Genomic DNA, 15,272 nt, shown 5'->3' on the forward strand with positions numbered 1-15,272 from the left:
CAGGCTATCCTTGATTTGTTTTTGTGCAATAAGAAGGGGTTAAGTAATAATCTTGTGTGGGGTCCTTTAGTGAGCATAACATGATAGAATTCTTCCTTAGGATGGAAAGTGAAGTAGTCTGATCCAAAACTAGGGTCCTAAATCTAAACAAAGGAAGCTACAAATGTATGAGGCATGAGTCGGCTAAGATAGATTGGGGAACTTCATTAAAAGGCATGACAGTGGACAGGCAATGGCTAATATTTAAGGAATGAATGTATGCATTGCAACAGTTATATATTTCTTTCTGGCACAAAAACACAACAGGAAAAGTGGCCTAACCATGGCTAACAAAAGAAACTAAGCATACAATTAGATCCAAACAGGAGTCATATAAGTTGCTAGAAAAAGTAGCAAGCCTGAGGATTGGGAGCAGTTTCAAATTCAGCAAAGGAGGGCCAAGAGATTGATTAAGAGGGGAAAAAGACAGTATGAGAGTAAACTTGCAAGGAACATAAAAGATGACTGTAAAAACTTACATAAGTATGTAAAAAGAAAAACATTATTGAAGACAAATGTAGGTCCTTTACAGTCTGAAACAGGAGAATTTATAATAGACAACAAGGACACGGCAGTTCAATTAAACAACTACTTTAGTTCTGTCTTCATGGAAGAAGACACAAATAACTTCCCAGAAATACTAGGGAACCAAAGGTCTAGTGAGAAGGAGAAATTGAAGGAAATTAGTATTACTAAAAAAAAAGTGCTGGCAAAATTAATGGGACTGAAAGCCAATAAACCCCCAAGGCCTGATAATTTGCATCCCAGGCTACTAAAGGAGGTGGCCATGGAAATAATGGATGCATTAGTTGTCATCTTCCAAAATTCTGTAGATTCTGAAACAGTCCCAGCAGAATGGAAGGTGGCAAGTGCAACCCTGTTATTTAAAAAAGGAGGGAGGGGAAAAATAGGGAATTACAGGCTAGTTAGCCTAACATCAGTGGTATGGAAAATGTTAGAGTCTATTACAAAGAATGCGATAACAGGACACTCAGAAAATATCAACAAAGTTAGACAAGGTCAACATTGATTTATGAAAGGGAAATCATGTTTGACAAACCTACTGGAGATTTTTGAGGGCGTAACTAGCAGAATAGATAAGGGAGAACCAGTGGATGTGGAGTATTTGGGTTTACAGAAAGCTTTTGATAAAGTCCCACATAAGAGGTTAGTGTGCAAAATTAAAGCACATGGGATTGGGTAATATATTGGCATGGATTGAGAATTGGTTAGCAGACAGGAAACAGAGAGTAGGAATAAATGGGTCTTTTTCAGAATGGCAGGCAGTGACTAGTGGGGTACCATAGGGATCAGTGCTTGGTCTCCAGCTATTCACAATGTATATCAATTATTTGGATGAGGGAACCAAATGTAATATTACCAAATTTGCTGATGACATAAAACTAGGTGGGAATATGAGTGGTCAGGAGGGTGTTAAGATGCTTCAAAGCAATTTAGACAGGTTGCGTTAGTAGGCAAATACATGGCAGATGCAGTATAACGTGGATAAGTTCGAAGTTATCTGCTTTGGTAGGAAAAACAGAATGGCAGAGTATTATTTAAATGGTGATAGATTGGGAAATGTTGATGTGCGAAGGGACCTGGGTGTCCTTGTACACTAATCACTGAAAGCAAGCATGCAGGTGCAGCAAGCAGTTAAGAAGGCAAATGGTATGTTGGCCTTCGTGGCGAGAGGACTTGAGTACAGGAGCAAGGATGTCTTACTGCAGCTATACAGGTCCTTGGTAAGACCACACCTGGAGTATTGTGTGCAATTTTGGTCTCCTTCCCCAAGAAAGGATATATTTACCATAGAGGGAGTGCAGCAAAGGTTCACCAGACTGATTCCTGGGATAGCAGGATTGTCATATAAGGAGAAATTGGGCCAACTGGGCCTGTATTCACTGGAGTTTAGAAGAATGAAAGGGGATCTGATTGAAACATATAAAATTCTGACAAGGCTGGACAGACTGGATGATGTTTCCCCTGGCTGGGGGATAGAGACCAAGGGGTCACAATCTCAGGATATGGGGTTGGCCATTTTGGGCTGAGATGAGGAGAAACTCCTTCACTCACAGGGTGGTGAACCTGTAAATTCTCTATCACAGAGGGCTGTGGAGGCCAAGTCACTAAATACATTTAAGAAGGAAATAGATAGATTTCTGGACTCTAAAGGCATCAAAGAGTGTAGGGTGAGAGCAGGAGTATGGCTTTGAGGTAGAGGATCAGCCATGATCATACTGAATGGCGAAGCAGGCTTGAAGGGTCAAATGACCTACTCCTGCTTCTATTTTTTCTGTTTCTATGTTTCTATTATGGTAAATCTCTTCTGCACCCTCTCAAGGACCCTCACTCACAACATTCCTGAAGTGTGATAATCAGACTTGGATGCAGCATTCTGGTTGTAGCCTAACAGCTGTATAAAGGTTCAAAATAACCTCTCTGCTTCTGTAGTCAATACCATTATTTATGAAGCTCAAGATCCAATATGCTTTGCTAACTGCTACCTTTAAAGATCTATGCAGATGCACCCCCAGATCCGTCTTTTTAGAACTATGCCATTTAGACTATATTGCTTCTCCCTATTCTTTGGGACAAAGTGAATCACCTCACGGTTCCATGTATTAACTTCCATATGCCATTTGTTCACCCTTTTTCCTAGCCACTCTATATCCTGCTGGCATCAATTGGTATCATCCTCACTCTCAGCCATACTTCCAAGTTTGGAATCATAAGCAAATTTTGAAATTTTACTTTGCATTCCAACATCCAAGTCATTTATATACATAAAAAAGCAATGTTCCCAGCATTGACCCCTGGGGAACACCAAGGTCTAGCATCATCCAGTCTGAAGAACAACCATGACACTCTGTTTTCTATCCTTAATTTTTATCCAAGCTGACACTGACCCTCTCATTTCATAAGCTTTGATTTTGTTAACTAGCCTTTTATGTGATACTTTGTCAAAGGCTTTCTTAAAATCCATCTGGATAACATCCATTGCTTTTCCTTCATCAACCTTCCCTGTTACATCATCCAAAAAATTAAATTAGATTAGTCAAGCATGATCTGCCTTTTACAAATCTATGCTGGCTCTCCTTAATTAACTCAAACCTTTCAAAGTGCATATTGATTTTTCTTCTGATTACTGGATGGAATCTTCCATTCTGGAGTATAAGTTTGGTGGTGAGAACAGAACTGAGAGGGATTTCTGCTGGGGGGTTGGGATGGCTGGCCGTGTGTGATCTCACACTATTCAGTTTCTTACATATTCATGCACAAGAAGCATGGCGAATCTCACAGTAGGCCAGGCAGCAAGTTGCTATCTCTGCCATTACCTTTGTACGCGATCTTGTCCTGCATAAAGACAAAGAGGGTGTGAGCAAGGCGCATGCCAGGCCAAATGTATGTGCACTGAGAGGAACCTTGGACAAGATGAGGATGCAGTCCCCAGAGGGGATGAGGCCAGATGGAGATGTGAATGTGTGTGTGAGAGAGTGAGTGGGGATGTCCCTTGAGCTGGCAATTAGCGAGATGCCAGTGAATGTGTGATGGCCTTGTCAGTGTATGAGTTTAGAGTGAGGACATGGCAGACTTATCCTGGCAGCATGGATGAGATCATTCATCCATTTTCTGCACCGGATGGCCGACCTCCTGTGTGCAGCATTGATACTGACCAGCTCTGCCACCACCTCCTAAGCCAGAGTGGTCAGACTGACAGGCCTCCTGTGACCAGAGTGGCGGTAGAGGACATCGCGACGGGCCTCACAACATCCAGAAGGCATCCCAGGGATGCATCACTGAATCAGGGAGCTGTAATCTTCCTGGATTTTAGGGCCATGTCTTCAGCGGAGCAGTCCTGGGCTGCAAGCATTGAGAACTGTGCCGCACAGCTGCATTTTAAATATAGCACCCAACATGAGGAAACGTCAAGGTAATGTCGTGGCAAGCCAATAGAGGCCACCCACCAACGATCCAGCCTGTTTCCCCTGACTGTATAATTTGAGGTGGGACAGGGATGATATGGCGCATAAAACCCACCATTGCAGTCGGCGTGTAAAATGTCTTTTTTCATGCCCGCTACCACACTTAGTGCAAATCTGGGATGATTTCACCCATTGTTTTCATAAGGGAGCCTGCTTATGTGTCCACTAAATCTTTGTTTTCTCCATTCCAGGTACCAGCAAGAAAAGGGGGAATGTCATGAAGCTATTAATGTATATAATATTTTGGAAAATATTTTTCTTTTAAACTAGAGACTTAGTCTGTGGGTGTGTCTTAATTGGATTAAAGCCAGCTATTCTGGGTGCTTTGATGTGTACAAGTTTTGATATGTAAGAGAGATAGCATGGATTTGCATTTTTTGAATAGAGCATTCAAGAAATAGGGTGAAAACGGACACCTATCTAGCAGCTACCAAGCAATATGTTCATATTACTAATAAAATTGGTACTATGAAAGGGGGTTTATTGTTAGAGAGGTTTAGTTCAGAGGCTGTTGATATGATGAGAATTAACATTCAATGGGCAGTGATAAGTATAACAAGACAACCGTTTTATGTGTGCAGAGCAGAGGCAACGTAAGATCAAAAGGCAGCTGTAAGCCTCCAACTGTCTGTCCACAGGAACCAAAATGAAAAGAACCTCATTTTGAATTCGTAAGGTGAAAATAATTTGCCTGGTGTTTGGTTAAGTCTATGGGTTGCTGTTGCCTTCATGGAGATTAGTTTGGAAATTAAAAATTATGATAGTAGTAATTTGTAGCCATGTGTATATATTTTAACCTGTGTAAATTAATAAAATGTTTCATTTAGTTTAATGTAAAACCTCGAGAACTGGTGGTTTGATTCCTGAATTTAGAGTCACATCTCAAACATAACACTTAAAATTATAGGTTATGACAGTTGTTAAAAGTTTCCCTCTGGGATTTTTAAATAATTCCACTTTACCAACTGCGTCTGTCAAAACAGGGAATCAAAAAAGGGAGACTACCCACAGAACCACCTCCAACCCACCTGAGGATGATGCCTCAGAATTCTCAGGGGATACACCATCACAGCATTCATCTGCACCCTCCACCAACATGGAGGTATTCACTTTGGTGGGTGCACGTTCTAGAATAGGCTTGAATCACAATTTGGTGAGCCGCACTGATATGGGTCTACTGCTGATGGAGCAAGTGACAGCTGAGGCCTCTGGCACTCGGAGAATTGCTGGAGACCAGGTCCCTGCTCAGTCCCATGCAGCTGACAAGCATTTGGACTCAGCCATAAGAGACCTGTTGGAGATGCAAAGACAAGCAGGGGAACATCAGGCAGCGGTGCCAGAGACTGTGCGCAGACTGGACTGAAGACTGGAGGAGTCCCTCCATGTTCTGTTTGCTGTTGTGGCTCCAGCATGTGAGCATTTGCCTCAATCCATGGAAAGGGTGGCGGCTACCTTGGAGACCCAGGTTCAGCAGAATACACAGTGGCTGCCGGATATGCACTCAGATCTGCACACAGTTGCTCTAGCCATAGGTGCAGTGCAGCAGTGGCTAGGTGAAAGGGGGACAGGGCACCTTGATCTCCTTCCAGGTGCCCCTTCTCATCAAGGAGTCAGGGAGGAGCCATTGTCCACCCACAGAGAGGAGGAGTGCCAGAAAGACATCCTTGGGGCTTCATCCCAGGACACACTAAGGGTGCCCTGCTGCTCAACCTCCCCTCTACCAATGACCCCATTGCCTCCAGAAGGTCAGGCTGAGAAGGGTACACCTGCATCGGTGCAGGAGACCCTTAGCAGACCAGGGCCATCTAGGCCTCAAGTCACCAGAGGATGCCCACAGTAAACGGGGCATAGCAGTCAGCAGGCTGCCTCCACCTCAACTGCGGATGTCAGGGCTGCGCCTAGATGGGTGTACAACCATTGTATATAATTTTGGCACTTATAAACATCCATTCACTTGCGCTGTTTGGAAGTTTCCTTGATACTCATCTTGCTGCTAGTTACTTTAATGATCATGGGCATTTAAGGGCGTGGAATTTGGTCCCCCATCAGAGTCCAGCAATAAACTCCTATAAAGTAATTTCTCTCACATTATGAACATTGTGATTACTCAATAATCTCACATGTGCATGCTTAAGCACTGGCCATCATTTGTGAATGTGCAGACTCGGCACGCATCATGCAATCCATGACTTGCAGCTCGCGACGTTCTGAGCTCTGAAAATGATGTCTGTGCAGTGTTCAGTGAGGTAATTTTTTCTCCTGCTGCTCTTGCCCCAATGTGAGATGTGGATGGATGCAGAGTACTCAAGGGAAGTTAAACAGGCTATGAGTGGCAAGGACCACTATGCAGTTTCAGGATTAAGAATGAAGCTCTACATTGTGTTCTTAATAATAGGAATCCAGAGGCTTCCCTACATGTTAGGAGAATGCTGTGGCGGGCACATCTTATTGTTACTGACCGTCCTTGATGATTTGTAATTTTGAGCTCACATGTAGGTGAAGGCTGCAAGTAAGGATGCAACGGGCAAGTTAGCCTTGACTGCAAGAGGGACTGAGTATAGGATTAAAGAGGTGTGTGTGCGGTTGGCTGAAGCCTTTGTGAGACCTCACATGGAGAATTGTTTGGCTTGCCCATCTCCTTATCAAGGACTGGGGTATTACATCATGAGTTGAGAGAGAGAGTAGAATGGGACTCTGTGCTGGACTGTGCTGAGGGCTGAGGCTATCCATGTGAAGCTCTTTCAGGGCTCTGCAGGGTCCATGCAGTACGGCTGTTTAACTTGGCTGGGGTGTCCAGAATGATGGATCACAGTCTTGCAGTATTACTAAGGCCATCTAGGATTGAGATTTGTAGAAATCACTGCAATTGGAGGATCCGGAGTGATTGCCACTCAACAACCCACAGTGTAGGTGAGGCACTGTCATTGAGTTGACTCCAAAGTAACCTCAAAACTTTTCAGGATGACAAAGGTGTCAAGGGATATGGGGTTACTGTGTGTGTTGGTGATTAGGGACCAGAAACACTAACTTCCCAGATCAATCTGCATGGAGGAACAATCTCGAGGGGCCAAATGGTGTTCTCATGTTGTTCTTCCCTGTGCACCCATATATCTAGTTCAGTCTGAAAGAGCTCTCTGCAAGGTCTGCCCCCTATTAGGGGCATGTTAGGGTGACATGGGTGCATCCCTGCCAAGAAAGGATTTCATGTTGCTTTCAATGCGCCATGCATACGGACTTTGTGAGGGCCTGGGAAAAATCTTTCCTACTTATAGGTGCCTGAGGTATGGGAGAAAGGAGTGCTGTTCAGGTTCTAATATGTGCATTTAGTGCCAGGTTTCTGTATATCAGCACCGTTTGGCGCATGCAAAAGATCAAACCACCAGCAGGGCAGACATTAAGTAGTGTAATTTAATCCACCTATCATAAATCAAGCTACATGAGAGCAAAATATAATACATGTTACCAAAAAAGAACTGCAGCCCTGGCGCCTGCAGTTGATGGAAAACCAAATAGTAAAGGAAATGTATCGGCAGTTAATTCGGCCTGGAATCTGTTAGATATCAGATTGTCACGGGCCTGTCTGCCGGGTAGTACACTTGCAATGTCCTCTGCATATGCCTCTGCAACATCTAGGTCCTCATCAGTACCACCTCCTTTACCATCCTCATCATTGAGGTAAACATCTTGGTCATCCATGTCTCCCTCAGCCAAGAACATCCCCGCTTTGTAGCACAAGATTGTGCAGGGTGCAACAGACAACAATAATCCAGGGCACTGTTGGGAGTATTGGAGTGCCTCGCCACGCAGTCCAAACATCTGAACCTCATCTTTAGGAGGCATATCGTCTGCTCAATCGTGGCCCTTTTGGAAGCATGTGCAACATTGTAGCTCTCCTCAACAGTACTCTGCGGACGGTGAATTGGCATCATCAGCTCAGTCTTCTGGGGATATCCTTTGTCCCCAAGGAGTCAGCCCTGCAATCACTGAGGTCCTTCAAAAACTTGTGGCACCTGGGAGTGGCTCAGAATGTAGGCATCATGAGAACTCTCTGGGAAAAGAGCAAGAACGTGCTGGATTTGTCTTCTGTGATCGCATATCAGCAGCATGTTCAAAGTGGAATCCTTTCCTATTGATGAATGTGACTGGCTGATGCCAGGAAACTCTCAAAGCACATGTGTGCAGTCAATAGCCTCTTGCACTTATGAATGCAAAATCCAATGCTCTGGCAGCCTGGTTTTCAAGATCCAGGCAGAATTTGACAAGTTGGTGCGTCTGAAGAGGGCATCTGTCACTTCCCAGATACATTTGTGTGTCACTGACTGGGAGGTGCCACACGGGTCCCCAGTGGAACTTCCATATAGACTTGGCATCGCCAGCTGAGGGACAGGAGGACCACAGATGAGTGTTCCTCCCTTTCATACATGATTATGTATGGAGACATTCCACATTGACCAGGATGATAACAGCCATGTGCGAGAGCCATCCCTCAGACCTATTCAGCTTGTCTCCATTATCCTTGAGACTCTATAGCAAGACCATCATACAAAGACTTACCAAATGAGCCCTTGTTAGGCATGACCATTTACCAGGGAGGATGGAGGTTTGAGTTGGGTATTTGCTGCCGAAAACCCTTCTAACATGCCCCGGATAGTCTGGCTTCCTTCCCTGGACACGCTTTTAACATGCCTGGGACAGTCTGGCTTCCTTCCCCAGACTCCCTTCTAACAAGCACCAGACAGTCTGGCTTCTTTTCCAGAATAGTCTCTTAGCATGCCCTAGATAGTCTGTCTTCCTTCCCTGGACAGTCTCCCACCATTCCCTGCTGGTCCTCCATTCCCTTTTGAGCCTTTGTGCAGCTTGAGACACCTTATCTCAATCAAGAGGCTGACATTTTTGAGTGATCCCAGGAAGGCCAAAACAGCAGCTACTCACTTCAAAGTCATGGAAGAAGTCAACCTCACCCCAGGTGCATGCCACTTACATGCAGTCGTAAATGAGAACGTTCTAATTTCTGACTGGCAGGGGATTAATTTGGAGGGGGAATTTAATTCTCCTGAGCTGGCCTTTTATTGAGCATGCATGACATGCTAATACATGCAAAAGGGCTTCCAGACATTGTTCGCCTTTGAAGTCTTGAGAATTTAATTGCCAAAGTTCATCCCGCCGTCAGGAAACTGATTTTTGGCCTCCCACTGCAGGTGGGACCGGATGATTCCAGTCATTGTTTCTAAAATCATACATACCACTGATATTAATTTTGCTACTTTTAATTAATTTCTTAGATATACAAATTTTTGAACTCAAAATGAGAGATATTAGTGCTGGAGAATGGATCATATTCTATTTTCAAATATTTAGGGTCAGGTTTTCCTTTTAGCGATGGGAAACGGGAGGCAGCTTTGATTTTGTATTGTGAACCCGCCTGCCTCGGGAAACCAGCAGTGGGCATGGTATAGCCGGGGTTGGGGGCTTAATGAGTTTAGGGACAGGTCTGCCACCTGAGCAGGTTAACAGGAGGTGGGAACAGAGGTGGGCTGAGTCCGGAGCGCGAAGGATAAAAAGCCATCTTGGCAGCTTCTGTTGTTGCTGCTGCTTAAAATTCTGCTTGAAATGTTGGAAAATGTGTAGAAGGCAGTTAAAAAAATTACTCTGCTGCCACTCCTTGCGGCATTTTGTTACTAACACACTCTGGGAAGTCCCCTTTATGGGCTAAGAATTCAAAGAAAAAGCCTTTGCAACGTGCATTGGTTTGAATCTTCATTTGCTTGCTCAGAGTTAGCTTCCTTTTAAGATTATATAATTTCATGATTCATAAGTTTTAGGAATATAACTTTTAGTGTGAGGGATTGAAAATTTTTTGAATGCAAGATAAACAAAAGCATTGGGTTTTATCTGCTTGATTTCTCACAGAACGGCAGTTGAGGTTAGCCTGGGAGCAGCTTTGAGACAAGCAGAGAGGGAGGATCTGCCAGGAACTGTTGAACAGTAGCAGAGGTCTATCAAAAACCAAGGCTGTTTTCTGATGTGGAGTGATGAAGCAAGAATGCAGTGAGGTCCATGTTGTACTGGGGAGCCCACAATCAGAAGTTGCTTAACCTCAGAGAAGAGCGGGAACACTGAAGAAAATCAAAGTGAATTCCAGGAAGCTGTAACACACCTTGGTTTGGTCCCAGGAAAAGTGAAAGAATCTACAAGATCCTGTGAAATATCGGGGAACTCTTGGGCAGAAATAAAAGTAGAATGGGAAGTGATTGGTTGAGATTTTTGCGATAAAGAATGTGTTTTGTCACAAACATCTAATTATGATATTACAGATTTTAACAACTGTTTTAAAGGCACATTTCTGTTTTCAAATCTTTACATTGAATTTAAAAGCCTTTTTCAAAATAAAGGTATGGACAGACAACATAGCACCTTCCAGTGTTTATTCAAACCTTATCAGACTCATATCCCTAGTGCTGGCTACAAGGAGTCATTTAAAAAATGCAAAGACCCCTCCAGGGATGTCCATTAAATTCTAAAACATATGAAAACTTTTACTTCTGAGGAAAAAGGAGGCAGGAAGGGAACACAAATACAACATAATTAACTTCTTTGACTGGTGGAACAATACTTCATCAAAATTAACATAGCAGCCATCTTAAGTTTTGATACTGTATAAAATCTTTTTCAGAATAACCATTTTTTGTGCAGAACCCCAGGAAGAACTGAGAAACAACTTCAGACGGGACTCTTGGCTAAGGGAAGACAAAGAGGAAGGTATAAAGAAATCAACTGCTATTCTGCTGAAAGAGTCCAGATAATCTACAAAGTGTGGCAACCTCAGAATTAGTGAGGAATAGGAAACATTCTCTGTCCCAAAAACCTACTGATCTGCTGAGTCCAGCTGAATAGACAAACCTCTGAATAGTCAACTGCAGGAGCTATCGCAGCTGCTAAACCAAATCTCAAGTTTCAACCCCTTCACTTCAGAAAGAAGGAATTTAAGCAATAGGCCTGCAATGATATCTCACAGAGACTGATTTGGAATCTCATCTTTTAATATCTTTATCTGCTTTTAATCATTGTATCTATATTTTAGTTAATACCTTTATCACTTTAGCCTTAGTAACTTGCAGAGTAGTTTTTGTAATGCACTAATGTTTATATTGTTTAAGTTTGTCTGCTGGGTTATTTTTAAATTGAACCACTCATAAACTAAAAAGGGGCCACAAACACACATATAAATTCTTAGCTCATGGACCACTTTAAAAGAATACAAAATTTAATGGTAAGGCCCTGGGAAGTACCAAGGATCAGAGGGACCTGGGTGTGCATGCCCACTGGTCCCTTAAGGTAGTGGGACAGGTAGATAAGGTGGTTAAGAAGGCATATGGGATACTTGCCTTTATTAGCCGAGGCAAAGAATACAGAAGCAGGGAAGTTATGTTGGAACTGTATAAAACGCTGGTTAGGCCATAGCTAGAGTATTGCATGCAGCTCTGGAATCCGCGTTATAGGAAGGATGTGATTGCACTGAGAGAGTGCAGAGGAGATTTACCAGGATGTTGCCTGGGCTGGAGAGTTTTAGTTATGAGGAGAGATTGGATAGACTGGGGTTGTTTTCCCTGGATAAGAGAAGATTGAGGGGGGACATGCTTGAGGTATATAAAATTATGAGGATAGACAGGAAAGAACTTTTCCCCTTGGTGGAGGGATCAATAACCAGGGGGCATAGATTTAAGGTAAGGGGCAGGAGGTTTAGAGGGGATGTGAGGAAGAATTGGGAATCTGGAACTTACTGCCTTAAAGGGTGGTAGAGGCAGATGCCCTCATAACATTTAAGAAGTACTTGGATGTGCACTTGCGATGCCACAGCATTCAAGGCTATGGGCCTAGTACTGGAAAATGGGATTAGCATAGTTAGGTACTTGTTTGACTGGCGCAGACTAGATGGGCTGAAGGGCCTTTTTCTGTGTTGTAGACCTCTATGAATCTATGAATCTCTATGTTAATGTTAAGTGGTAGTGCTTGCTTTGTTTAACTCTTGCACAGTAAATGCTTTTGTTTATAATTTGTGGTGTCATTATTTCAGTTAATAACTGGAAGTTTTAATTTCTTTTTAAACGTTACTGGTTTCTACCGAGATCATAACACTCCAAAGACTGTGCACGAATGATGGAGTACAGACCTTTGCTCTCTGTCTTCTCTCTAGCATGATGTATGATGACAGCAAAGTAGTGAAATTGAAGAAACCAGCCATTTTGAGGGAGGGTCTCTGGATATCTGATTCTGAATTAAATGGCTTTTCCTAACAACTTCATGTGGATATTTTAATTATTATATGCCCCCGAATGAACAACATCTTGGGCCCAGCTAATTGCACACAATCTTTTGGGAGGAAAGATCAACTACTTAGAAACATTGCCACACAGCAGGAAGCCATTCTATGACGGCCGGCACACATTAACAATGAGGCAACCACTTTTTACATCTCAGACAACCATCACTTGTCAGTTATCTACAACTGATTAGCTTCTCACATCCCTGCAATATTTCCTTGCTGGTGCATAAAACAGAAACATATTTGACTTTTGTAACACTTCCACTCCAACGCCAGGGTGTTGCAGCAGACCAGCAGCCAGGAGAGCCAGGGTCAGGGATATCACCAGGTTCTCAGATGCCAATCTCCAGGCACCCATGGATACAGTAAGGGAAAAGAGGGGCATCCTCTTCCCATTTGGGAGAAAAATGTCACCAGACACAACCAAGAGGGTTTGGTTGGAAATTGCCAACCAACTCAGTGCCTCTGGAACAGTTCGGCGAATTTGGCTACAGTGCCTTAAGCACTTTAATGAGCGCATTTGGTCTGGAAAGGCGAGGGAAACCCCCATCAAATGGGACAGGCCCTTGGGCATAGACCCTACAAAATTCACAGCTGCTGAGGAGACACAGGGCGCATACTGCTACTCAACTTTGGAGGAATTTCTACTCAGGACACTCACTCAGCTGATAGAGGAGCTCTGATGCATAGCGATACTGGGGACACGTGTCTATGGCAACATGTTGTCTAAACTATTCTGGTGGCGATGGCCTTCTCCATGCAGGACTGCAGTGCCTTATCTCCCTCTCTCACTTGTCCTAGCAGTAGAAATGGGTGTATAGCACCTGAATATAGCTAGAACTGGTGGAGGGACATCTATCATGATCTCTCTCAGGGCACCACAGGAGGCAGCCATGAATTTCACAAGGGTGCTGCAGTGATGGCGAGACTGTCATTCCAGGTGCATATGGTCATTGAAGAGGCCCATGCACACATTGCTTGGTAAGGAGCAATGCACCAGTGTGCAGAAGGAGGTGCCTGAGGCAGAGGGGCAGGCTCCTTGAAGAATTCTTGTTCAGTAAATTTCTTCTTTTGGGGTTGGTTGATAAATTTGGTTATTTTGGTTTACAAACTGCTGAACACTGCAATCATCAGGAACATCCCCACTTCAGACCTTATGATGGAGGGGAGGGTATTAATGAAGCAGCTGAAAATGGTTGGGTTTAGGACACTGTCCTGAGGAACTCCTACAGTGATATCCAAGGGCTGAGGTGTTTGGCCTCGAACAACTACAACCATCTTCCTAGGTATGACACCAATCAATGGAGAGTTTTCCCCTGATTCTCATTGACTTCAATTTTGTTATGGCTCCTTGATGCCACGCTCAGCCAAATACTGCTTTGATGTCAAGGACAGTCATTCTCACTCATCTCACCTCTGGAATTCAGTTCTTTTGTCCTTGTTGGACTAAAGCTGGTGGAACCAAGCAGAGCATCAGTGAGCAGGTTACTCAGTGAGCTGATTAACTGCCATTTCATAGCACTGTCACTTTGTTGATGATGGAAAGTGGACTGATAGGATGTTAATTGGCTGGGTTCAATGTGTCCTGCTGTTTTTTGAACTGAACACACCTTGGCAATTGTCCACATGGTCTGTTAGATGACAGTGTTGTAGCTGGATTAGCTGGATTCATCAGCAGGGTGCCAATATTGCGAGTGGCTAGCACCAGTTAAAGGTAGCCTTCACCTCTTACAGGGGAGGTACAATATGGCTGAAACAGGTACTGAGGTACAATGTGGCTGAAACAGGTACTGAGTACCTTTGTGAGTTTATCTATATCTTACCATCTGTCATGAAGCTATTAATGTATATAATGTTCTTGGAAAATATTTTTCTTTTAAAATAGAGGTTTAGTCTGTGGTTGTGTCTTAATTGGATTAAAGCCAGCTGGTCTGGGTGCTTTGATGTGTACTAATTTTGAGATGTAAGAGAGGTAGACTGCATGTGCATTTTTTGAATAGACCATTCAAGATGTGGGGTGAAATCTGGCACCTAGCAGAGATCAAGCAATATGTTTATATTACTAACAAAACTGGTACTATGAAAGGGGTTTTATTGTTAGAAGAGGCTGGAGATACAATGAAAATTTACATTCAATGAGCTGTGCTAGGTATAACTTCAGCAGTTTTCGTGTGTGCAGGGCAGAGGCAATGTAAGATCAAAGCAGCTGTAAACCTCCAACTGTCTCCACAGGAACCAAAGTGAAAGGAACCTCATTTTGAATTTGTAAGATGAAAATGCTTTGCCTGGTGTCTGCTTAAAAATTTATGGGTTGCTGTTGCCTTAATGGGGATTAGTTTAGGAATTTGTTAAAAGTTATGATAGTAGCAATCTGTAGCTATATATATGTATTTAACTTGTGTAAATTAATAAAATGTTTCATTTAGTTTAATATAAAACCTCTCAAGAACTGGTGGTTTGATTCCTGAATTTAGAGTTGCATCTCAGACATACCACTTAAAAATATAGTTATGACAGTTGTTTAAAGTTTCCCTCAGGGATTTTTAAATAACTCAGCTTTACCAAAAGGCTGTCTCGTAACATCATCTGCATCACCGGGCTTAGACACTGCTCAATTTATCACACCCCTATCATTCGCCTACCAACAATCTCTATCAATTGGAGTTTATATCTAATATTCATAAGATACACCGCACAGTCACACATTTTGCTGCAAGTCTCACACCCATATCTCACAGCTGGTACAAACTATTGTACACTGTTCAACCATGATAGCCAGATCAATGAAATAAATTGCATGAGCCTCACTAACATACTTCTCTTTCTCCTGCAGACAAGGTACTGCACAACCAGAAGCAGCAGGTTCTACCTGGCAGAGGACAAGCAGTCCTCTTTGCATGCCTTTTCTCCCATGGAGAAAACAA

General features: G+C 43.2%; 1 protein-coding gene across 1 annotated transcript in view; it reads right to left on the minus strand.

Moving 5' to 3' along the window:
- ttc29 (tetratricopeptide repeat domain 29) overlaps positions 1-15,272 on the minus strand; it is a gene marked incomplete at its 5' end in the record, with an annotated part of 323,828 nt that overhangs the window by 142,005 nt on the left and 166,551 nt on the right. The gene's annotated exons all lie outside the window — the stretch shown is intronic.

The sequence above is a fragment of the Carcharodon carcharias genome, chromosome 1 (assembly GCF_017639515.1).
Source record: "Carcharodon carcharias isolate sCarCar2 chromosome 1, sCarCar2.pri, whole genome shotgun sequence".
Lineage (NCBI taxonomy): Eukaryota > Metazoa > Chordata > Chondrichthyes > Lamniformes > Lamnidae > Carcharodon > Carcharodon carcharias.